Source organism: Sinocyclocheilus anshuiensis, unplaced genomic scaffold (assembly GCF_001515605.1).
Source record: "Sinocyclocheilus anshuiensis isolate Anshui unplaced genomic scaffold, SAMN03320099.WGS_v1.1 scaffold1151, whole genome shotgun sequence".
NCBI lineage: Eukaryota > Metazoa > Chordata > Actinopteri > Cypriniformes > Cyprinidae > Sinocyclocheilus > Sinocyclocheilus anshuiensis.
In genome coordinates this window covers 478,404-497,532 of record NW_015548202.1, presented here as the reverse complement: position 1 = coordinate 497,532, position 19,129 = coordinate 478,404, and the positions used below count along the sequence as shown (strand labels likewise).

Genomic DNA, 19,129 nt, shown 5'->3' with positions numbered 1-19,129 from the left:
GTATCGAATATATATATATTCAATACATATGAAATATGCATATTAATAAATGTATGAAAATATAAATATATGAAAAATCATACATACTATACTAATACAATTATATTAATAATAAATATTATATTAATAAATATAAATTATATAAATGAAAAAAAAAAAACATTATTTATTATATGTAAAAAAAAAAAAGTATTAAAAAGGGAAAAAAATGATGATGAGCTTTTTTTAGTCTAAGTGGGCAATTCTTTAGCAGAATAAACTGCTGTTTTGTCAGAATCTTTCAGTCCTTTATTATTTAGACAGATCGTAAAAGTGCCATTCATTTAGTACTCATCTCTTTCTGTCTTTCTCTGTATTTCTTCACCTCTCACACAGTGAAAACACAAGATGCACATTCCATCTCACTGTCCGTTTGTCTTACTCATGGGATTGAAGGATGCATGTGAACATGACTCACACACTGTTGGCAATGAAGGGAACATGATCTTATTAGTCATGATTATAGCAACGGTTCTTACAGCACAGGCGCACCCACATTGTCCTAACCTCTGCAAATTCACTTCCTGACTTTGTGATTAAAATTTCAATAGCTGTTAATGTCTGTTGAACTCTTTTTCAGACCTCCAATGTCAAGCTTTCCAGCATAGTCATCATATAGATTACTCATACAGATCAGTGGCTCAGTTTTATTGTAACATATCCTTCCTAAAGGGCTTCTCATGTCTTTCTGGGAAGTTCCTAAAAAATACATCTTCTTACTCAGTATTTTTGTCTCGTTTTCCAGTACAAATCTAAATCTAATCTAAAGTTTTGCTTAAAACAAGAAAAAAAGGGGGTAAGAAAAATTATCTTTGAGTTACGGATATTTGATTTTATTTTAAGCAAAAACACAATTTTGAGATTTTTCAGGAAACTTTAATTAAAAAAATTAAGATTTGGTAATGTTTGAGGAAGTCTCCTCTGATCATCAAGGCTGCATTTATTTGGTGAAAAATACAGTAAAAACAGTAATATTGTGAAATGTTTTTTTATAATTTAAAATAACTGTTTTCTATGTGAATATATATTAAAATGTAATTTATTCCTGTGATGAAAGCTGAATTTTCAGCATCATTACTCCAGTCTTCAGTGTCACATGATCTTTCAGAAATCATTCTAATATGCTGATTATTTATCAATGATGAAAACTGCCTTTGCTGCTTAATATTTGGCAGAAACCATGACATACCGTAAAAAATGGGGGTAAGTAAAATTAAACAAAAAGAAATTAACACTTTAATTCAGCAAGGATGCATTAAATTCATTAAAAAGTGACAATGAAGACATTTATAATGTTACAAAAATAAATCAATGTTGTTCTTTTGAACTTTCTATTCATCAAAGAATCCTGAAACAAAATGTATCATGGTTTCCACACAAACAAGACTTCATTTGCTAAATCATTTTGAATCTCAGATAAATGTATCTGATTTAAGATTGTTTTGATATTTGTACTGGAAAACAAGACAGTAAGACAATTTTTTGTAGTGTGGATGAGATACAGAATAAAAAAATTGGCTTCCTTTCAATTCATGAGTTTCAATTTGACTTGAACTGTCCAAAACACACAGGAAGTTGAACTATTTATCTTCAAGATGGCATGACTTGTAAAACCACCCTATTTATTTTGTAAATGCATAGTGCATGTTATATATTATGAACGATTCATCCATGAAGGTTTTAGACAGATTTGTTTTGCTATGAATCAGATTTTCCTGACGTTTGAAGTTCTTGGCCTCAGCTGAAATATAATTGATTCCAACCCTTTCTTCTCAGATAGATACCCAAGGGAAATTCACCAACGTTCACTTCCATTTCCTGTAAAAAGGCTTTTAATGGTATTCCACACTGTTCAGTCAGGGCTGTATGGAGCTTGTGGCCATGTCATGAGTTTGATTCTGGCTGAGAGCCTGGTTCGGTCATGAGACCCATGAAGGAGACCACGAGACCTCCATTAGGACCTCCATTAGTCCAGCAGGACTCCCCCTCTTCCCCTACACGCTCCAGATTAGCGGCGTTCCTCGGAAAGCCAGGCACGACCGGGAATTAGACGCATGTTTCTCGATTCTGCCGAGCTGAACGGGTCGTTTGCCGTGGTATCCGGTTTAGATTGGTTTAATTCGGTTTAGCATGGATTATAGCATGTGACTGATGATAATATTACATAACCACAAAGCCTGTGGACCTTGAGGCGTGTGAGGAAGTCGGAGATGTTTAACTATGAGATGACGGAGACCTGTGAAGTGCTTTAGGTCTGTTTGCCTGGCTAGTTAAGACCATCATGTGAAATTAAATACTTCAGAGAGACAAAACAAAGCAAGTTAAGATGTGGGACGTTTTACAGTAATCAATGTGGACAGAGGATTTTTAGTTTTTATGAAGAAAATTTATTTTTTGTCACCATTCTGTTTTGAAAGGATGATTTCTTTCTTTCTTTTATCGGCCCCCGGGTGAAAACTGAATCTGATTGCTTTGTAAAGTAACATCTGCTCAACAAAACATGTGATTTGATGCTGAAGTTTAATAAAATAGATATACTACCAGTCAAATGTTTGGAATAATTAAGATTTTTCAATGTTTTTCAAGTTTTATAGTGTCTTCTGCTCACCAAGGCTGCATTTATTTGATCACCAATACAATAAAACAGTAATATTGTGAAATATTTTGACAATTTAAATTGACTGTTTACTATTTTAATACATCTTAACATTTTATTTATCCCTGTGATGTAAAGCTGAATTTTCAGCATAATTACTCCAGTCTTCAGTGTCTCATGATCCTTCAGAAATTCCTATTTATTTTTAATATCAATGTTGAAAACAGTTTTTGCTGCTTATTATTTGGTGGAAACTGAGATATACCATTCAAACATTTGGGGTAAATAAGATTTAAAAAAAATAATAATTAATACGTTTATTCAGCAAGGATGAATTAAATGGATCAAAAGTGACATTAAAGACATTTATAATGTTACAAAAGATTTCTGTTTCAAATAAATGTTGTTCTTTTGAACTTTCTGTTCATCAAAGAATCCTGAAAAATAAAATATATCACGGTTTCCACAAAAATATTGGGCAGCACAACTGTTTTCAACATTGATAATAATCAGACATATTTCTTGAGCAGCAAATCAGCATATTAGAATGATTTCTGAAAGATCATGTGACACTGAAGACTGGAGTAATGATGCTGAAAATACAGCCTTGATCACAGGAATAAATAATATTATAAAATGTTCACATAGAAAACAGGTATTTTAAATAGTTGTAATATTTCATAAATTTTACAGTATTTTACAGCAGTGAGTGTTTTAAATGGAGGCGGGTGTGAGATTCTAGAATAGAATAGAATAGAATATTCTAGAATCTTGCCATCTGTTCTTGTATTGCAGTCGTGGAATGTCTGTGTCAGACTTCCAGAATATTCCAGCACTTCCCACCCGGCCAATCAAAGGGTCATCCAGAGTTCTAGAATGCCGGTGAAATCCCACACTAGACGTGAGCGTTCTGTGGTTTTGTTGGCTAATAAGTGTACTAAGACCAAGTCACGGACTCACGTTTCGCAGATTAGCGCCAGGGCTAATGCTAATCTGAGAGATTGTGTTGACGGGGCTTTACTGATCAGCGGTGTGAATTCTCACAGTAATACAAAGTTATCAGTCTGTATGCACACAATATGGGTTTCTAACTGATTTAGCTATGAAAAGGCTATAAATAATCAGTGGCACTGCCTTTTCCTCTTTCTTTGCACAATACGGGACTCAAGTTTTGCATAATCTGAAACAAAGGTGCTTTACTGTACATGGGACAGCAATGATCTTGGGCTTGTCGAAGCAAAATAGCTGCTTTGACTCATCAGAGTTGAATGTTTATGTTTAGCTAATGCTACGTGGCATAAATTATGCATGGTGACTCGACGGACGCGAATCGTTCGCTAGATTTAAGCGTGCGGTTTGCAACTGAGACTCATCAGCATGGAGAAACTGTGTAATCTGCAGTACAGAGAGACGTTTGAGCGTCTGGACACGGATGCTGTTTAATTAAATGGGTGTTTGGCTATAAAAGTTTATCTTCCATAACTTTACAGTCAGCAGTAAAAGCACATCAAGTTCCAAGAGTTGCTACCGCTGTGATTGTGTGTGCGCGCGGGCGTGTTGTATACTGTGCACGTGTTTGTTTACGATGTTTTTTATTCCATAATTTATTTATTTTATTTTATTATTCTATTTTATTTTTCCATTCTTATTTTTTTTCTTTTCTTTTCCATTCTTTATATTATTTTATTTTTTAATTTAATTAAATTTTTAAGTTTTGAGCACACCCCACACTTTACCATTAATTTTAATATAATTTATAATTGCCTTGAATTAATTTACTTCATAAAAAATAATTGAAACGTTAAAAAGACAACAAATCAGGTTTTTAATTCTTTTGATCAAATTTTATTTTAATTTTTTACTGCCCTGCATGCTATTTTAATCATTAATAATTTATTTGATATAAAATGTAATTAAATCAATAAAAAATAAAAGTAAAGCAAATCACATTTATTTTAAATTCTTTTTATTTTATTTTATATTTTATTTTATTTTATTCTTGTCACGAATTGACTGGAATGAAAACATTTGTTACTTGTAACCAACTTTACAACCAGCCAGCTGATCACAATCCTGTGTCTGACACACACCGCACCCACACACACACACACACACACACACACACAACCAGCCAGCTGATCACAATCCTGTGTCTGACACACACCGCACCCACACACACACACACACACACACACACACACACACACAGACAGAGGGCTGCCACAGCATGTTAAATCCATGCACTGACTCCCCTCAGGCTGAACGGCTTGCTTGGGGAAACATTCTCTCTCAAAATTACTTCACTTTGTTATTCTCCGTGTGTGTGTGTGTGTGTGTGTGTGTGTGTGTGTGTGTGTGTGTGTGTGTGTGTGTGTTTGTTTTCCCACTCAAATTCTCTGGGCTCAGTGAGTCACCGGCTCTTAAGCAGGAGCAATTCCGTCCCCACCCTAAATGATTCCTGATGCTGGGGTTCAGGGGTCCCGACTCGCATCTGCCTCCTACTGGAGATGAAGAGTACAACACTGACTTCACATTAACTTTTGAAGGGCCACTAAAAAAAAATTCCACATAAATGTTCACATAACGAAAAGCAGTTGTTATACTGGAAATAGAGTAGCCTACTAATACACCAGTATGTACTGTATACTTCTGTTAAAAAACAGTTTGTTTGCTGTTTAAAACAGTAGTAATTATTTCAGATAGCTATTTCAAACAGTAGTAAGCTGTACTGTTGTGACATTATTTAGCAGGGTTATTATTAATAACTTAAATTAAACCCTTAAAAAAAATTTTGTTACTTGAAATAAAGTAAAAGTTAGCTGACATATATATATATATATATGTGTATGTATGTGTGTGTGTAAATTCAGGTAGTCTCTCATTTTCATTTAGTTAAACTTGATATGCTAAAATTGCTATAAGTAAAATTTAAATAAAAATAATAAAAAACTATATAGATATTATATATTTAAATTAAGGAAAACAAATTAAAAAACGAACAAAAGCATACGAAAAATTACTAAAACTTAAAATAAAAAGACAAAGTATAAAACAATTTTTTTTTAAACTATTAATAAAATCTGTAATAGTATCTGATTTAGTGATTTACCAGCTAGCACCATACATGCACTTGTGTTTCATTTTTAATATAATTTTAAAAAGTATATAAAATCAGTTTATTTTTCACACTGTAAGAGGAAGTTCAGTTTGGGTGAATTGAATTATTGAATACAGTACCTCTGGTTGTATGCTGCACATTTGGCAAATCAGGCGGGTTTGTCATGCAGAAAGTTTGCATACTGTGCACATTGTACATACTGCATACTGCAAAAGGCAGAGTTAGATGGGAGGCAGTATAATTATATTTATATAAAAGCAGTAGAAGTCTATCTGTGTGCTGTTCAGCAGATGTAGCAGTTACATTATCACTGACAGAAGACGATTCTGACAGATTCAGCAGAATCTCTGGGGAAGCACGTGTGTGTGTGTGTGTGTGTGTGTGTGTGTGTGTGTGTGTGTGTGTTCGTTGTTCCCGTAACCTATTTCAGCACACAGACTGTTCCCAAACTCAAATGAATGAAAAGGGCTAGAGACTGTGACGTGTTATTTATCCCATGAGAGACGCTGCAGGAATGGTAAAGAGAGGGCGAGTAGAAATGCATGTCTGTGCAGCACAACTGACACCTTCCTGTAAACCACGAGGCGTTTGCCGCACTTTAACACATTTATAGATGTTATGCAGTGCTTGACTGTTGTCTATGTGCTTTTTAATAACACAAAAATTAACACACACACACAAAATGTTTTTTTAAATTAATTAAATTATAAAAATAGAAATAAAACAATTGATAAAAAAAGACAAAAATTACAAATAGAAACATTCCATTTATAAAATAAAAATTCATTATTTGTTAAATAAAATGTAAAAACAAATGATAAAACAAAGTAAACAATTTTGAAATAATCTATAAAATAAAAACTAATTATTAACAGAAATATAATTTTAAAAATATTTATTAAATAACAAAATATAAAACGTAAACAATTCAAAATATATATATATGAATGTATAATAAAAATAAATGTTTATAATAATGAATTTTGAAATTTGAGAAAGTTTTTGTGATTTCCCAGACTAACTCATGTCTATCTTCACAGAAAAATAATGCTGTAGGATTTGCTTCAGGAGTTGCTAGAAAATGTCCCAAATAGCTACAAAGAAACAGCAAGTAACACATTGAATTGAACTTGAAATTCTGAAGCAGAAAGACTGAAAAATTATTTTATTGTAAAACGTACTCCAATTATCTTTCTTTCATTTATTAATAAAAAAATTTTTTTTTTATATACTTTCAAAAATAAAGTTATTTTATTGGCATCAATGGTTCCATGAGGAACATTTAACATCCATGGAACCTATATTGCACAATAGGTTTTTATAGTAGAAAATGGTTCTTTATAATATTAAATGGTTCCCTTTATTTAAAAAAAACTCCCTTTATTCAACCACAATATAACACACTATCCTGAGCTCACACTGAGAGATCAGACATGTCACTGCCTCTACAGGAGAGACAGAACAGAGTTTTCTTTACCGCTGTCTGTGCAGTAAACACTGAGCTCTCTCTCTCTCAAAGTCTGTTCTGTTTGTAAAGGCACTGATCTCTGTCTCTTGTGTTTGAGTGCTGCAGGCATCTTGTTGCTCACTGAATCAAAGCAGCATGTGATTCTGCACCTGGCCAGAGTCCAGCAGAAGAAGATTTCAGTTTCATTGCTCAGGAGAGTTAATGGGCTTTCATTTAAGTATCTTTGTCACAGATGTTTCCCCTGAAACAGACCCAGATTGTCATTCAGAATAAGGGTATAGAGCTTTAAAATAATGTAGAGCAGCTCAGATCATTTAAAGAGAAATGTTTGAGTTTATGAATGGGTGCCGTCAGAATGAGAGTCCAAACAGCTGATAAAAACATCACAATAATCCACACCACTCCAGTCCATCAGTTAACATCCTGAGAAGACGAAAGCTGCATGTTTGTAAGAAATAAAATCCATCATCAAGACGTTTTTAACTTTAAACCGTTGCTTCCAACTAAAATACGAGTCCATAATCAGTAATAATGCTTCCTCCAGTGAGAAAGTCCATCTCCTGTTGTCTCTCACATCAAAATCTACACACAGATTTTTTAGCTTGTAAACGGTGCTTGATCTGTGCAGATTTTCTGATTCAGACCAGACCACTTTTTCACTAGAGGAAGCGTTATTGAGAATAGAGGTTTAAAGTTAAAATTGTCTTAATGATTGATTTGTTTCTTCCAAACACACAGCTTTTGTCTTCACAAGACATTAACTGATGGACTGGAGTGGTGTGGATTACTTGTGGATTATTGTGATGTTTTTATCAGCTGTTTGGACTCTCATTCTGACGGCACCCATTCACTGCAGAGCATCCATTGGTGAGCAAGTGATGCAATGCTACATTTCTCCAAATCTGATGAAGAAACAGACTCATCTAAATCTTGGATGGCCTGAGGGTGAGATTTTCTTTTTGGCAAACTATTCCTTTAATCTCATTGTCGTGTAGAAATGATGACGATATTAAATAAATATAATTTGATGATTTGTCTTTCCTGTGGTCAGAAGCATTTTCCCTGTGTATTTGCACTCGGACAGACAGCAAATAATACCGAGTAGCCACATTTGCCTTTCCCAGGACTGCGTGTCACTGTGTCAGGGAGAAACCGTGAGCCCAATTTTCTTTGTATGCATTTGAAAGTGAGTTTTGTGTCAATATACTTGTCTATATTTGAGTATATATGAGTCTTTGCACACACAGTGGCCCCAAAACATATTTTGACACTTGAGTCACACTTAAAAATGTCTGTATGTCATTGCATTAGTTCACAAAAAATCAAAGCAAGTGTCAGTGATTGTAAAAAAAGATGTTTAAAAACACTTTATACTTAATTTGTATGGTTTGGATTGATAACTAATAAATGTAGCATGGATTGATTGATAACTAATAAATGTAGCATGGATTGATTGATAACTAATAAATGTAGCATGGATTGATTGATAACTAATAAATGTAGCATGGATTGATTGATAACTAATAAATGTAGTGTTGAAAAGGAAGACAGTATTACTCTGTGACTTTTTGTTTGCGGTTATTGGATCATTATTTATCTATTTTAGTATTGTTTATTTACTATTATATAATTTATTTTGAATTAATAATATTATATTTATACATTTTCAATTTTTGAAATACATTATATATATATCTAGCTTCTATTTTCAGTTTTCATCTTAATTTTTGTTTAAATTTTAGCAATTTTGTCCTACTGTCATTTTCATTTTTTTTAAATGTACATATTTTTTTTTAATATTTCAATTTAACTTTAATATATTTTAGTTTTATTAATTTTAGTACTTCAAATAACTTTAACTTAAAATATGTTAATTAGAAGTGCTGCTGAAATGTAGATGAAATAAGTTGAAGTTTTTCATCTAATATTTAGATTTTATTCTATTTTAGCATTTCAATTAGCGAAAAAAAAACGTTTTAGTTTTAATTGTAGTTTTAGATAACAATAAAACTCTGAGTGGATCATGATCATGTTAATGTGATTCTCTTCATTTGATCTGATGAAGGACATTCACACATTTCTAAGTGAGACAACAAAGTTTCTACAATTAGTTTTCAGGGGCACTGTATGTGCTATTGTGTGTGTGTGTGCATTTGCTGGTAAGGTATTAAATGTTTTTTTTTTCTTTGAAAAACAACATTTGTATTACATGTCCAGAGCCTCATCAAAGACAGCGCTTCGGGCAGCTTTGGGGGGTGATGGGAAATATTCTTCTAATGAGCTGAAATCTGGGCTGTAAAGAGGCTGAACGTCTTTGATAGGAAACAAAGGCAGCTGTTGATTTGACAGCGTTGAGTTAACAGAGTTCTTCTCCCTCAGGGTTTCCATTTCCTCCAAGATAACGGTCTGCTGAGCACAAAGAGAGACAAAAAGAGCGAATGTGAGCGAGAAGGAGGGAGGAAGTCATGCAGCACCGGCACACACACACACACGTTGAGTGATTTTTTAGTGTGTTTCAGTGGTGCAGTGGAGTGATCCGCTCCGCACTGCACCAGCATTAAACCCTCACATGTCCAGCGTGCAGCACTGTAATCTAATTTCAGTGGTTTTCACTGTGTGTGCATGTCTGAGTGCACGGCCTTCATTCGCAATGGCCCATTTTGCTGTTTTAAGCATTTGAAAGCAACGTTTTGATTTTCGTGAGATGATTTCCTATGATTTCTCCATATGCAGTTTCCTTTTACACAATCACACTGATAATGTCAAAGGAAATTGCATATGGAGAAGCTGAAGTGTTCATTTAGCCTAATGCACGAGTCTAGATGGATCATGTAGTTTGGTGTCTAAAAGCGTGACTGAAAGTGTGACTAAAAGCGTGTAGAGCAATAATTATAGATTTAATTATGTGTGTGTGTGTGTGTGTGTGTGTATATATATATATATATGCTATAACATTGGGGATGGTTGCTAGGGTGTTCAGGGTGGTTACTGTGACATTGTAGCAGGTTGCTAGGGTCTTTCTTCACAATGGTTAAGGTGTGCCAAAACAGTCTTCAGGGTGTGTTTGCTAGTCTGTAGTCTGTTAGGGTGTTGCTAAGCTGTTGCTAGGGTATTCAAGGTGGTTGCTATTACATTGTGAATGGTTGATAGGGGGTTGCTAGGGTGTACAGGGTGGTTGCTGTGACATTGTGAATGGTCACTAGGGTGCTGTAAGTGGTTACTAGGGTGTTCAGGTCAGGATGGATGCTATGATATTGTGGATGATTGCTAAGGAGGTCAGGGTGGTTGCTAGGGTGTTCACAATGGTTAAGGTGTACAAAACATTCTTTATTTTCTGTTTGCTAGTCTGTAGTCTGCTAGGGTGTTGCTAAGCAGTTGCTAGGGTGTCCAGGATGGTTGTTATGACATTGTGCATGGTTGCTAGGGTGTTGCTAGGGTGGTTGCTGTGACATTGTGAATGGTCACTAGGGTGCTGTAAGTGGTTACTAGGGTGTTCAGGTCAGAATGGATGCTATGACATTGTGGATGGTTGCTAGGGAGTTCAGGGTGGTTGCTATGACATTGGGGATAATTGCTAGGATGTTCACAATAGTTAAGGTGTGCCAAAACAGTCTTCAGGGTCTGTTTGATAGTCTGTAGTCTGCTAGGGTGTTGCTAAGAAGTTGCTAGGGTGTTCAGGGTGGTTGTGCATGTTTGCTTGGGTGTTCTAAATGGTTGCTAGGGCTTTGCTAGGGTGGTTTGGTTGGTTGCTACGACATTGTGGATCAGTCCTTTCAGTGGTTGCTAAGGTGTGCCAAAGATGTCTCAAGGGTTGGACCATGGGTTTTATTAACGAAGACTAAGGCTACGTCCACACGAAGCCAGAGCTTTCCCTATCCAATCCTTCTTTATGCACCAAGAGCTTGTAACACTCCAAAGAGAAAGGAAAAATTGAAATCGCATCATATGACCCCTTTAATAAAAAGACAACCGTTCAGTGTTTGTTCATGTTTTTGTTGCTGTTACGTGACGTAGCGCTGTCTGACTAGGGGCGAGATGTGGGCTGATGACGTCATCGTTTCAGAAAATACACGGATTCGCTGTCCACACGAAAACGCAAGGGTGGCGTTTTCAGATTGATCCACTCTGGGACCCGGTTTAAAAAAATATCGGTTTCACTCTCCCAAAACTCCGGATCCATGTGGACGAAACCTATACGATACAAAATTTATGCGTATACAGCTAAACGTGTCTCCGTGTGGACGGGGCCTAAAACTATTAAAACATGTTTTAATTGATATAAAGGTGCAATAAAGCTGAAATAAAATAAAAATTTTAGATGAAAAACATAAACGATGAAAATTAGAAATGTTGCCTTGGCAGCAAACTGAAATACGTTTAAGTTGAAGCACTAAAATTACTAACTGGAATAAATTAAATCTATAACTATAAAATAAATATAAAAAATAAATGAAATCTAAATGCTAATAAAAAGTAGTACAAATGACAAAGCCATAATAAAAATTGCTAAAAATTTAACTAAAATAAAAACCTGAATATATAAATAAATAAGAGCTAATTCAAAATATAAATAAAAACTGTAATACTATATAAATAATACTGAAATAGCACTGCATATTTTCCGGTGTGTCGCAGATGGCTAAACATGTTTTCACATGCAGTAACTCATTTTTTCCATGTGTAGCTCTCATTCTTTCGTCACTCCTGGAATCTAAAGCATCTTAGAACAGGAGCTTTTTAATTACTAATTAGAATTTAATTGCTCTAAAGAACACAAATCTACCATGGTAATCATAGTTTGTACCTAAAGTTATTGTTACTGCAATAAAACTATATTACTTACTTTATTTTTCAGTTGTCACAGTTATTTTGGTGGAAAGTGGTTCTAGAAGTCATCATTCCTCTGCAGTGACTGTACTGTATATATTGTATGTGAGAGTTTCTCTAATGGTATAAACAGGCTGTAACAGTCCAACCTTACAACACAACACTCTGTGTGTCTGTATGGATTGCAGATCTCAGGGGTTTGTGGGAATGATATTTCTCAACATTTCGGTAACCGGCTCAGACAGGATGATGCCACAGTCTGATGACATCACTGACAAACACACACACACACACTCTCTCTCTCTCTCTCTCTCTCTCACACACACACACATACAGTACATAACACACTTGCATACATACACTCACTACACACAAACACACATACATATGAGTTGCTGAAATCATTACAGGACTATTGAATATGAGAGTATTATGATTATATTTAGATTAACAGAAGTTATTTATTTTTATTTTTTTTGCTTTGGAGCTGCAGTTGTTTTTATCATTAAAAAATATCATGCTTTCCATAATTTCCATGTGTAAAATCATAATAAATGAACATGACATCTCCTCCATACAGTATAAGAAGCTTCAGAATATTTTAAGTCATTTTAATTTATTATTTTAATGATTGGTGGTATATGAAATACTAACTAGATTTTTTAATTTTCTGAGTAATAAGCAAGTGGTGATTTGAGGATTCATGTCATACAAATAATACAGGACAAGCTACAAACCTAAATATAATACTTAATGTTTGGGGAACTAGCAATAGTATTACTTGACTAATTATGGTGTTTTGGCAGAAGCTATGCAGAGTTATTAGTTAAAAAAAACCTTTGTTACTTGAAATAAAGTAATTGTCAACTTAAATTAAATAAATAAAAAGTTATTCCAGGTAGTTGCTAAGGCAACATTTCTTAAAAATATCTGAAACTGAAATAGTCTTTTAGTGACTCTCACTTCTTTGTAAGTCTGTTGTTACTCTGTCCCTCCAGTAGGGGGTGTTTTATTCCACAAACGTTCAGTTTTCAGATCCAGGGTCAGTTTACCTTCCCTCATCCGCTGGCAGAACATGCTGTGAGGAAAAACTCCTTGACTCAAGCAAATCAGCCTGTTAAAGCAAACTCTATTTGTGGGCTGGTGTTGCTCTGCTAGATGAGACCACCCAAACCGTTCATAAACACAGCTTTCTTTAACACACCACTGCCTTTTTCTGTCTGGAGGTTGTTTTATGGAAATGTTAGCTCTCCGTACACTGTTAAACTTCACTTGATGAAAGAGTGTTTGCTTAAAGAGAAATTACAATCAGTTTTGCCTTAAGTACACTACCAGGCAAAAGTTTAAAAAATGTATCTTCTGCTCAGCAAGGCTGCATTTATTTGTTCAAAAATACAGTAAAATGTTAAAATATTATTACAATTCAAAATAGCTGTTATGTGTCTATGTGAATATATTGTAAAATGTAATTTATTCCTGTGATCAAAGCTGAATTTTCAGCATCATTACTCCAGTCTTCAGTGTCACATGATCCTTCAGAAATCATTCTAATATGCTGATTTTAATGATGCTGAAAATTCAGCTTTGATCAGAGCAATTAATTACATTTTACAATATATTCACATAGAAAACAGCTATTTTAAATGGTAATACTATTTAGCAAATTTTACTGTTTTTACTGTATTTTTGATCAAATAAATGTAGCCTTGGTGAGCAGAAGAGATGTCTTTCAAAAACATTTTAAAATTATTCCAGGTGTTTGGGGAGGGAATGTCCTCATAGACTCTTTCTTATCCACACAGTAAAAGTTCATAGTGACCATAAAAGTATTTTATTAGTCACTGGAGTATTTGATATCTCTTGTTCAGATGTCTAATCTGAGCAGAAATTGTTCACAGATTCAGTGTGACCGTTTACAGCCGTTAACAACCCGAGGTCTTTTCTTCTCTCCCTGTCTTGTATTCTGTGTGACCTGATCTCCGGCTGCAGCTACGCTGTGAGAAATCGTTTATTGTGCGTTTTCTTTCGTCTGATGATGAGCTTGTCAGAGGGACTGCTGACTGCAGATATCGACCTGCTCTTTTCTTTGCTCTCAGTGCAGAGAGAAACAGCCTGAAATTGATTCTCAGTGCTCGACACACTACAACCTGACTCTGCCACTGTGTCTGTTTCACCGTCCTGGAGGAACCGTATAGATTTACTGTCTGAAGTTTTGCCCGTGCAGAACTGCTGTTGAGATCTGAGAGCTGCGATTAAATGATCCTGTAATATTTCTGCAACTGCACTACGTTGATACCTTTGTCATATCTATCATACTATATTATTTATGATATGATGTGGAATGAAATGCACCGTCATGCATGCTATATAAGAGAGAAGAGGAAAAAAAAATATATATATATATATATATACAGTCAATATATATAAACAATCAGTGAATCCTAACGCTCCAGTTTCCTCAGGAACTCTGGGATACAGAAGCATTAAAATAACACCTGTGTTTGTCCTGCAAACCAAATGCATTGTAACGGCTCTGTCTGACGAAACAGCCCTAATAGTTTCAGATGTTCATTGATTGATTAATGTGTTCCCACACCCATCCGTGGCCCTCGTCTCCGGGACGGAATGAGATTTTATGGATCATTGTGTTTTTTAACACAGACACTAGGAGCACAAGGGAAACACCCTGCATTTGTAAAGCGGCTGCACACAGGAAGGTGTTTGTATTGTGTTTATGTGATGATTATAAAGTTGGTCCCCATCAAACATGGAAACCAGTATGTGTGGGTGAACGTGTGTGTTACGCCCTCTAATGGTGAAAAAAAACAGACTGCATCCACAAGAGAAGTGACCGCTGTTTCATTTTATATTTTGTGTGTAATGGGAAGAGTTATTCACGCATCAGCTATTGGCAGTGCTTAAAACAACACATTAGCATACTACTTGTATTATATTCACAGTATGACTGTGCACAGTATGTGAGTTTTCTTTTAAAATGCATTACTGTATTTGGATGGAAGTGTGTGGGGGGGATCTAGTTGTCATTTTTCAGATAAATTCTTTTTATTTAAAATGCAATGATTAATTGATTCAAATTTGCTGACCATAAATTTAAATGTAGTTGCGTTCTTATTTATTTGTTTTATTTATTTTAAAATGTTTATTTTTATAAATAAATTATAATTTATACATAATTATAATTAATTTATATATAAATGTGTTTATAAACATATGTATACATTTATCTATAAATTTGCATGTGTATATATATAAATGTATTTGTCATTTTCATTTTTAAAACAAAAAATTGTGATTACGTATAAATATGACTATTAAATAATAATAATAATAACAAAACAAATTATTATTATTATTGCTAAATAAGAAAATAAAAATATAATCAGAAATTATTGCTATTGTAAAATTTAACTATAAAATACAAAAAAAAAAACATTTAAAAATATTATTTTACATCAAAATTTTTTGGCAATCTTAATTTCTTCATTTTCAAACATTAAACCATCAAGCTTTTATTTTGCTTTTATTACTCAGATATATGCAGGAAGAGGCGGGGCTACTCAGAATGGTCGTGTCAATCATTGGCTGGACAAAGATTCCAAACGGCTTCAGTAGAGTTTAGTATGTTAAACTAATATAGTGCTTAGTATATAATACTATGTCTTATTGCACTTGACGGGTATAAAGTGTGACTTAGCATGAGAGAGAAGGTGATAATAATGAGATTATATAATAATAATGTGAGGCAAAATGTTGTTGATGTCAAATGAATGAGCCAGTATAACTGCAGCTCTCCGATCTGAAATGCTGCGTGTTCATCAGCCATCAGCGGGAATGTTGTGACCTTCTGTGGGACAGGAGAAGCCAGCTCAGCGATTTTCCCTAACGAAATTACAATCATCATTCGCATGAGTGGAATCTGTTCCCCCCGCTCCAATAAATCACACACACACAAACACACATCACAATCGAACTGCAGATGAAATTACATTGACAAGCACTTTTAATAAAAAGTCTTGTCTCTATATTCTTGAACAGGATTTGGTTATTAAAGTCTTGAATTCTGCACACTAGTGTTTTGAGTGGTTGCCAGGGTGTTGCTATGCAGTTGCTACAGCAGGGTTCCAAAATACTTTGCTGTTGCTAGGCAGTTGCTAAGTGTTCTCCAGATCAGTGTTTTCCAGTAATTTATGGGTTCTTTTAAGCACCAGTACAGTCAAAACAATAAGTAGGCCTAAATTTAACATTTATGTATTAGAATTATAAAATGACCTTCCATTTGGATTGCGGTTTTAAAATAAACAAAAATGGCCCAATAAACTTTATGTGATGCTTATTTGTCAGTCATACACGAGAAACCGGTATGATTTCTCGAATAGAAATCGAGTTTTAAATAAAAACATGTTTGTCTTTTGATCAATAAATCCAACTTGCTTCAATCTCATACATTTTAATAGCTAACTGAACATTGCCATCTTCATACTTTTTAACTGAATACATGTCATCGAGATTTATGCTGATTCTAAGCTATTTGTATATAGGCATTTTGAAAATATGATTATTTCCCAAACTTTTTTGTCTGCCAAACCCATTTGATCTAAAATATTTATTTAAAGTCCCTCTGAGAAGTAAATATTTCAATAATTTAACGACACATTTATATGTTAATGTTCACATGACATCAAAGTCAAAGTGATTAGTTTTGATTTTTTTACATGTTTATGATTAAATTAATTATTATTGCAGTTCAGAGGTTAAGTGAACCCCAGTTTAAACTATAAGCTCTTTGTGAAACTTTAAAATCTTCTCATATGGCATGAGGTAATAAAACTTGTGTTGGTTTTAGATGGAACATTTTTAAGAGTTTATGACTAGTAAACGCACACACACACACACATCCACTTGCCTTGAATAAGCAGACGAAAACACATAGAGTTGTCATCTTTGTGAAGTGTTTTTCTTGCCCATTACGAGCGGCTCAAGCTGTGCGTGTTTATCTGAATATGTTCTCATGTTCTTTAAACGACTCCTGAGCGTTAATGGAGCGAATATAGAAGTGAAACCGCAAGACGTACGGTAATGACCTATTACACATCCATCGCAATGACAACAAACATCTCAGGCGGAGGGATGATGTTTTCAGCTCGGGTTATATTACAAAGCAGTGAGTTTTATAATACTATGAGTGGATGAAATAGTTGATGTGCACATGTGAACTGTAAACAGCCTAAAGTCAGACTATATTACTCTCTAGACGAATAGCTATTCTGATTACCCTTAAAGGAATAGTTCACCCAAAAATGAACATTTGCTGAAATGTGCTTACCCTCAGGCCATCCAAGATGTAGTTGAGTTTGTTTCTTAATTAGATTTGGAGAAATGTAGCATCCATCACTTGCTCACCAATGGATCCTCTGCAGTGAATGGGTGCCGTCAGAATGAGAGTCCAAACAGCTGATAAAAACATCACAAGTCATCCACACCACTCCAGTCCATCAGTTAACATCTTGAGATGCTAAAAGAAACAAATCCATCAAGACGATTTAACTTCAAACTGTTGCTTCTGGCTAAACTATGAGTTCTCTAGCCACAATAATGTTTACTAGCAACTTCTGAGTGAAAATTGTTTCAAAGCCAGTTTTCTTTTTAGTGCACATTTCTTCCCATTTATCCTGTTTTACTCTGGAAAATGTGTTGCAAATACTGTTGACAAATGCCGTAGTTGTTCTTTAGTAGAAGTAGTTTTTGATTGTTAAAATAGCTTTTTTAGAGTCATAATCTGACTGCACAGATTTAATCTAATGCTAATCTATGATAAAAGCTGTAGTGAAACATAAGCACACTATTAGCTAAGTAAAGCTGAAGTTTTCTACATTCGCTGTGACCCGCCAGCAGGTTGCACTCCTGTACTGTCGTCTCTCTCCGTCTCTCTTTGTCTCTGTGCATTTCCAGTCTTTATATCTCTCAGGGGCTTTAACAAAGTATCTCATACATTCTGTTCCTCTTGGACACACCGACTGATCATAAAAATAAGAGAGAGATGACAGGGATTTACGAGACTAGCAGGTATGCGACGCTCCGCTGTGTCTGTTCTTATGATGAACGCGCTTGTGTCTTTCTAGGCTTGTTATTTCTCTCTCTCTCCAGCTGTCAGTCGTTCATCACAGATGATTTCCTGTCCCAGCAGACACGTGCACAGACTTTACACTCTCTGATCTTTGATTGACGGCTGTCAGTCATATTCCAAGCACCTCCTGAGAAGAGCAAACCTGCTCAAGCACTTCCTGTGGTGGGAGGGGCCACACGGCTCCTGGTGCAGTCAGGTTTAGTCTTAAACTCAGTGTCTCAAACTGTGTATATATACATACACACACACACACACACACACATTTATTTATATATTTACAAATAAGTGTATTTATTTGTATGTATATATATATATATACACTCAAACAGTTTACCTTCTACCTTTATGTTGTTATTAGGGCTGCCCTCGACTAAAGATTTTTCTGGTCGACTAGTAGTCATTCATTTGAAGCAGTAGTCGACTAATCGCACGTTTATTAATAAACCATTTAAATCATATGGCCCTTTAATTGCGTACATAGCCTAATAAGCGCTCAAGCACATGTGGCATAAAGCTTGCAGAGACGACAGAAAGCGCATCCTGTTCACTTCCTCATCGGTGCTCATATCCAAAACTCTGACAACAAAATGCATAATGCTTGAAAATATAAAAGTATATTATAAAGTGCTTCACTGAACTATTGCTTAATATGTTATAATGCATACAACATGACGATTTAACACAAAAGTGTGGGTGTTAATCATGTGTTTTTAATGCATTTTAATTAAGGACTGTGCTTTAAAGCTACAGTTCATAGGAACAGGCAACTGATTATTAGTCGTTATGAATGCATTGGAATGTCTGTGTAATGCATTATATACACCGGCTTGTGGTTGCAGTGTCAGCATAAGGTCTGTTCGGGCTAATGAACACATATGATGTGTGTTGTAGTCGACAGCGCTCTGATGACCCACACGCCGCGAGCAGTTGAAATCT

The 19,129-nt window shown here is 34.8% G+C and overlaps 1 protein-coding gene across 1 annotated transcript in view; it reads left to right on the top strand.

The window, feature by feature from the left end:
- LOC107653383 (synaptic vesicle glycoprotein 2C-like) overlaps positions 1 to 19,129 on the top strand; it is an 85,973-nt gene that overhangs the window by 2,360 nt on the left and 64,484 nt on the right. The gene's annotated exons all lie outside the window — the stretch shown is intronic.